At 42.5% G+C, this 7,500-nt stretch overlaps 1 long non-coding RNA gene across 8 annotated transcripts in view; it reads right to left on the reverse strand.

The window, feature by feature from the left end:
- Positions 1-7,500, reverse strand: part of LOC137984777 (uncharacterized) — a 39,636-nt gene that overhangs the window by 14,901 nt on the left and 17,235 nt on the right. For 7 of the 8 annotated variants that reach the window (XR_011119170.1, XR_011119171.1, XR_011119168.1 and 4 more), the window contains 3 exons: positions 5,803-5,877; positions 5,311-5,372; positions 3,403-3,562 (listed from right to left, as the gene is read on the reverse strand). This is a non-coding gene — a long non-coding RNA (uncharacterized lncRNA). The remainder of the gene's footprint in view (positions 1-3,402; positions 3,563-5,310; positions 5,373-5,802; positions 5,878-7,500) is intronic. The other variant, XR_011119169.1, reaches the window with a different exon arrangement.

Genomic DNA, 7,500 nt, shown 5'->3' on the forward strand with positions numbered 1-7,500 from the left:
GGACGCGACTACTTGCAAAGTAAATGGTTCGTCCCAATGTGGCGGTCGTAAGACTGGGGGTTCTTGCAAAGCTTGCTTTAAATCCTCAAACGCTTGCTCGTGTGTCTGTAGCCACGCAATTCTAGTTGGTCCCTTACCTCGTGTTAGATCTGTTAGAGTAGCGGCCCTCTGAGAGAAATTGGGAATGAACTTGCGGTAGTAGCCGACAAGTCCAAGGAACGAGCTAATCTGTCTTTTGGTTTCAGGTCTAGGGAACTCTTTTATCGACTTAACCAAAGCCAAACGTGGTTCAATCTTGTCTTTTCCAACACGATGACCCACAAAATCTACTGTTTCCATAGCAATTTTACATTTAGAAGGGCGCGCGCATAGGTTGCACTCCCGCAATCGTTGCAGAACCTGGCCAAGTTCCACTAGATGTTGTGAAAAGGAAGTGTGTGTGTCTACTTCAAGATCATCAATGTAGGCTCCTGCAAAATTAAACCCTTTTAAAACGACATCCGACATCATTCGTTGGAAAGTGGCCCCGGCAGTCTTCATACCAAAAGGCATGACCAGAAATTCATATAATCCTTTTGTGGTGATAAAAGCTGATTTTTCGATTGTTGATTTATCTAGAGGAATCTGCCAGTATCCCTTAGTGAGGTCAAGGGTGGTGATGTACGTAGCCAAGGCTATTTTCTCAATCATGCGGTCCGTAGATGGAACCGGGTAGGCATCCATTTTAGTAATACTGTTAAGTTTTCTATAATCGACGCAAAGTCGTATGGTACCATCAGGTTTGGGGACGACAACGACAGGGAAGGCCCAGGGGCTGGCTGAGGGGCGAATGATACCCATTTTTAACATGTTTTCTATTTCGTTGTTTACGACTTCTTCTAGTTTCTGAGGTACCTTATAGGGAGAACAACGTATTGGTGCAGAGTCGCCCGTGTCAATCCGATGTGTCGCTACGCTAGTGACACTGGGGTTACCAGAAAAGACATCTGCGTATTTTCGTAAAAGGTCCTTCACCTGATCTTTCTGGTCCTTGGTTAAAGCATCCGAAATGATAACATCCTCCCAAGTTTCATTTTTGCAAAATGGGGATATGCATTTTTCATGTGGTAAAGAGGTTTCGAAAGATTCTGACATTATATAGGAAGCCGTCTCGTCCCTACTCTGCCATTTACTTAATAGATTAATGTGATAGACTCGGTGTTGTTTGTGGGACTTACCGGTGTCGATCTCATAGTGCAAACCATCATTGAAAACCTTCGTCACTTTAAATGGGCCCTGCCAATGCACTTCCAACTTACTCCCTGGAGTAGGAAGAAGAACCAATGCCTTGTCACCGACTTTTAAACTACGTGTGGAACTATGAACGTCATGCAATCGTTTCTGAGTACCTTGCACTCTTTTCATACGATCTTGTACCAGACGCTGCATCATTGCCAGTCTCCTGCGAATTTCAAGGACATCACTCACAAGGTTCCTTTCAGATTTAATTTCCTTCCCAAGCCACGACTCCTTGATTACTGAGAGGGGACCTCTTACTGTACGTCCAAAAAGCAACTCGAAAGGGGAGTACCCTGTGGATTCACATGGAACTTCCCTATATGAAAACAGCAAATAAGGAAGGAACTTATCCCAGCTTTGTACCCGCTCTTGCGCAAATTTCTTTAACATCGCCTTGAGCGTGCCATTAAATCTCTCAACCAAACCGTTTCCTTCAGGGTGATAAACCGATGTTTTGATCTTTGTAATGCCTAATTGCTCATATAGTTGTGTCATAAGTCGGCCCACAAAATTGGATCCCTGGTCAGATACTAACTCTTGGGGAATTCCCATTCTACAGAAATATTGGACAAGTGCATCCGCGACGGTTTTGGAACTAACACTCCTCAAGGGAATGGCCTCAGGATAACGAGTAGCATAGTCTACAATGGTAAGAATATATTTATAGCCAGTGCTGGACCGTGGCAATTCTCCTACAATGTCGATTGCAATCTTTCTGAAAGGTTCGGTCACGAACGCTACGGGGCTCAAGGGGGCCCTATTTGACTTCAACTTCCTGGCCACTAACTGACATTGTGGGCAGGTGGCACAGTACTTACGAATGTCGAAGGCGAGACCAGGCCAACAAAAATGGGTCCCTATGCGACTTAACGTTTTTGAGGTGCCCATGTGTCCTGAAAGGGGTATAGTGTGACCAATACGGAGAATTTCGTTTCTGTAAGATTCAGGGATTACAATCCGATCAACAAACCTGACTCCATTGTGTACGCTTTTGTTGAACCTGCGGTGCATGAGTAACCCTCCCTTGAGAAAGAAACCGTCCGTTTCCATGGGTTCCTTGTAAGTAGCTCCATTACGCGCTTTTAAGAGGGTCACATCTGAATTCTGGTCTTTTATTAACTGTTCTTTATTCCTATCGAGAATATTGAGGGGTAAATGATCCGCACGTGTATCCTCATCTGAGTCACTATCCGAGAGCTCAACCGAGTTCTCACACGCTTCCTCACCTACGTCTTTGTCCCCGAAAAGTATTCGCAAGTCGCCTTCATTAAGACCATTTTTTTTAGACTCCCTTTTCGACAGATTTTTAAGTGCGAGTGCATTTTCGCGGTCAACCAAACTATCGGCTCGCTGCTGGGCCTCTTCAAGCGCCTTTTGTCGCCTCGTTAGCACAAAGGCTTCAACACCTTTGGAGCTGTCCACCGAAACATTTTTCTCCCACTGTCTAAGAACATCGTCTCTAGAAAGTGTTTGCCCGAAAGACGATCTGCCGAGCAGGCAATCAACGGGTAGTTTACTCAAAACTCCCACTAATTCTAAATGTTCACCCTGATCGCTTTCAAACTGAACCCAAGCTAAAGGGACTATGAGGCGTTCTCCCGATGCAGTTAGGACTGTAATCTCGTCTCCTGTAAAGGAATCTTTGTCAACCATAAATCTTTCATGTACTAGGGTCCTCGTACAACCAGAGTCTACGACCATCTCTGCAGGTATCCCACTTATCTTGCCTCTAACGTTACAAGGTGGAAACTGCGGTCGTTTAGGTTCTAGGGGTGTCATACATAACAAGGAACCCTGGGGAGGCTTAATTCGGCCCCTGCTACAGTTGAAAGACATGTGACCAAGCTGACCACACTTAAAACAAGTTATCTCAGGCTTTGGCTTTGCACTTCTACTGGACGGGGAGGGGTGGATCTTGGATTGTGTGAATGACCTCTGAGTCTCTTTCTGTACTGGAACGACTGAGCTCCTTTTTTGTTTAAAACCCTGACTACCGAATGGCGCGTACCTACCATCAACAAGGGGACCCTTACGCGATTGCACGTGTAAATTTGCCATATTACCAAGTTCTTCAGCATTCACAGGTTTGCGTTCCTTTAACCAGGCTCTAAGTTCGGGACTTACCGCGTCCAAAAGCCTCTCAATCATGATCTGCTCTGAAATCTTCTCCGGGTCACCTGTAGCCCCCGCAACGTCCATCCAACGATTTAAATATCGTCTTGTACGATTGGCCCACTGCACAAAATCTTCGTCCGGTAGCTTCTCTGATGTTCGGAACCTATACCTGTAATGATCAGCAGTTAGTTGGTAGGCTTTGATAATCACTGACTTACACTCATAATAGTCTTGGCACTTGGGGTCCGGAATCTCTAAGTAAACTGATTTCGCCTTCTCAGTGAGCTTGGGTACCAGGTTACCAATCCACTCAATTTCTGGTAGAGACTGTGCCTTTGCGGTCATCTCAAAAATTCTAAAATAGTCGTCTATATCCTCGTTGTCTCGCATTTCTCTGACCTTTATAAATTTTGGCCTTCTAGCACTTGATTGAATCCTTTCCGATTCCCTGACGGCAAATTGTTCACTCTCATCTCGAAGTAATCTAATTCGTTCCCCTTCTCTAATTATTCTCTCTTCTTCCTCGCGCGCTTTTTGCCTCTCGTATTCCCATTTTTCCCTTTCATACGCTCGTTTCTCCTTTTCCGCCTCTCTCTCCTCCTGCTGAATCTTTCTTCGCAATTCCAGCGTTTGCAGTTCATACTCTTGTAATCGTAACCGCTGCTCAAAACTAATACCGCTCACAGGCTCCTCGCCTGTACCGATGGGCTCAATTCCCTCTATCGAGTCTGTCTCTATCTGCGTCATAAGTTTGTCATGCACCCTAAGTTTACTCGCTAATGTCTTGATACCATCCTTACTAATGTAAGCAATAGATCTTCTGCTAGCTTCAATTCTTAGGTCTTCTAATGTCCAAGAGCCATAGTCAGAATTCGTCGCCATAAAGAGTAGCTGTGCTCCGCGATTGTGTCTGAGGTGTGAGATACAAGCACCAGGGGAAATCTTATCCCACTCCTGACACCAAAAATTATGTGACGGTTCGCGATCCCCTGGGTCTCGCGAAATAGCGAGAAGAAAATAAGAGAAAACTAAGGGTAAAGCAACGTATTTCACACCCCTTCCCACAAACCCGCAACACAGCATAAATTTTTAGTAAACGCGTACGACTTTAATTAAGGATAAAAGTTAACTACAAGTAAAACAGTTACGACAGTTACTATCTCTAAATTAACTAATCTTACTTAGATTTACTTAATGCTAATATATACTTAAACGACAATACGAAATGAACTAAATACTTTACTTTAATATTTACAGACAATAAGTTCAGTTCTCCGTCAGCCTTCGTGCCTTCTCAAGGTTCTTGTAAGTCCAGTCGGCTAATCCTGCAACCATCCACTTCCACTTTCAGCAAACCATCGAACGTAGTCACGTCTTCTGTCAGTCCACAAGACTCTCACTTTCGTCGCCGAACTTTTCCTCCAAAAACTTCCTCTATAAATATATTTGCCACCGCCGACAAAGGAGTTTTGTCTGGGAATTTCGCGGTCGGCTCCCACCAATGACTCTTGGCAGTGTTTCTCTTTTCCACTTTCTTTAAACTTTCACCTTTCCACTTTGACTTCTCTCCGGCTTTCCTTCTCCTAGCAGTCTTCTCGTCAACTGACCTTTTTCCAACCGCCTTTACAACACGCTACTTACATTTATATCTTTACATAACAATGCACTCCACATCAACACTTATTGAAAAACCTATTGTTAAAACACGACCCTAACGAACCAATAGTTACAAAAGCATCTCCACAATGGAGACTTAAAAGAACAAATAGACTAACAAACTATTCTCTAATGTACTAATTGCGGTAGACTACGATACGAAATTAACACTAAGTAATTAACACGAGCGGAATAAAGTATGAACTAACGAAACAAAGAACTAAAGAAAAAGGAATTTTGTGACATTAAACCAAAATTTACCTGGTGTGTCTATGATGTTGACCTTGGTGTCTTAATTTCTACGTAATGTATGTTGCTGCAGACTAGAAAACAAAGAAGAATAAAAACGAAAAAAGTTTAAGTTAACTTGAAGAATTTGTATTATTTGAATTTGTTTGAATGTTGCATTGATAGCATTTAAATACATTTTAAAATTGTATTTAATCGTATTGTTTTTATTTTATCGCTGTAACGTATTGTAAAACTGCATATTAATTTGTATTTTAATGTAAAGAAGTAATGTATTGTACACAACTCCACAAACTTTCAGCTTTCATACATATCCTGCATAATAAAGATTACATAGTTACCTACCTTAGCCGTACCTACATGTACATGAACCTAACCTTCATTTGATAAGGTTTTTCAATGGTTAAAATGTCATGCAGAGAAAGGTTGCCTCTGGGTAACCATTTTGCAATGTACATAAACCTCCACTCAAGGTGGTTGCCAAACAAGAGCATTGCCTCACACCTGTATGGTGATTCCTCTCTCCCTTTCAAGATCCATGAAATCCATAGTAGCACCCACATTGTCTTTTCCTCGCACCTTGACAAATGAATAAAAATTGAACCAAAGTGCATCATTAATAATGAAGTTGGAAGAAATGGATGGTTAGCTCCAAAGCGGAAGGAAAGAAGTCAAGAGACCATGAACAAACAAAGAAATGCATTTTAATTTAGGGATCATTCTCATACATTCTCATAACATGAATGCTTTGTTTAAAATGTAAGAGCCATAAAGAGAACCACTATCTTCATGTTGCAGCTGGGTTCCTTGTTTCTACTTGCCACCATTTCAGTCACGTCATTTTTTTTTTTTGCACACGTAGTTGCTTAGACCAAGAGATTGGTATGTTCCTCTAGCAGAGCAAATTCACTCAAAGTAACGATGGCACTAGATGGTACTTTGTTATTTGTTTAGGTACTGATTGTATGTTTTTTAGACCACAACTACATAGGATCCTTCGTAGGCGCTTCCCATTTTCAGACTCACTGTTGTTGGGTTTAACAAATCAGAATTGAAGTCGCCTCCTCTTTAACCATATATTAGAGATCAGGTCTCTAAAAGAGTTGAAGAAGGAGGAGTCATTCAGTGATCTGTACACACAGCCAACAAGGAAGGATTGAGATCTCATAGTGATGTTTAACCATGAGGCTTCTATGTTTGGTCCGTCCCAACCATGGGCAGGGTATACAGTAAGATCTTCTTTAAAGTAAATCAAAACGCCGCCTCCACGGGAATCACGGTCAATCCTCACAAAATTGTAACCAGAAATTCTGATCCAATCGTCTGATCCGATCGTCTGATATACTGGAGTTTAGGTGGGTCTCAGTGATGCCAAGAAGATCAATCTTGACCAAGTGCAAGAGGTGCTGAAGCTCACACAGCTTGTTCACAAGGCCATTAATGTTGAGATGACCAATCTTAAGGTTATTGTCTCTAAGAGATTGTTTAAGGATGAGAAATGGATCCTCCTGGGATTGAGACAAATTGATATTGTTATTCATGGTATGGACTCGTTTCTTGGAACACTAGCAATAATCTCAGTGGTCTGAAGGCAACGGGGACAAGTCCAATCAAAAGTCGTTAGGCGTTGTAAATGTCGTTAGGCGTTGTAAATTTCTGTAGTCACGCGGCTTAACGTTTCCACATTTGATATGACACCACTTTGTACATTGGTCGCAGCTCAAGGCTTGGTGGTTACGAGCGATAGTTTTCGGGCAAACAGAGCACTTTGAAGGACTAGAGGTCGGACCCGGATTGAGAGAAATATTGCCGCTTCTAAGGAGACGACTTTCTTGGAAACTGCTGTCGGAGTTGGCATAGTAGGAATTGCGGTCGATCCGCCCCGTATCATCCAAATTCGATCCGCCCCACAGCTGAGTCACAGCTGAGTCGATCCGCCCCAAATGTAACTAAACAGGCGTGTGCTCTGTTTGACAAATTACAAAAGTTAGGAACAGATTCTTAGGAACTCTAGGCGAAATCGAGCGCTTAGATAAGAGCGTGTTGTGATTTGCTGGCTTTGAAACGGTTTAAGTGATATTAATTTAGATGCGTTAGAGTTGTCCTCACAAAGGAAGAAAACATAACATCCATAAAAGAGAAAAAAGACCGATTGATTTAAATACTCATCACTTATGTTCTAAAGCGTTACTGCCGAATAAG

This window comes from Montipora foliosa, chromosome 14, assembly GCF_036669935.1.
Source record: "Montipora foliosa isolate CH-2021 chromosome 14, ASM3666993v2, whole genome shotgun sequence".
NCBI classification, from domain to species: domain Eukaryota; kingdom Metazoa; phylum Cnidaria; class Anthozoa; order Scleractinia; family Acroporidae; genus Montipora; species Montipora foliosa.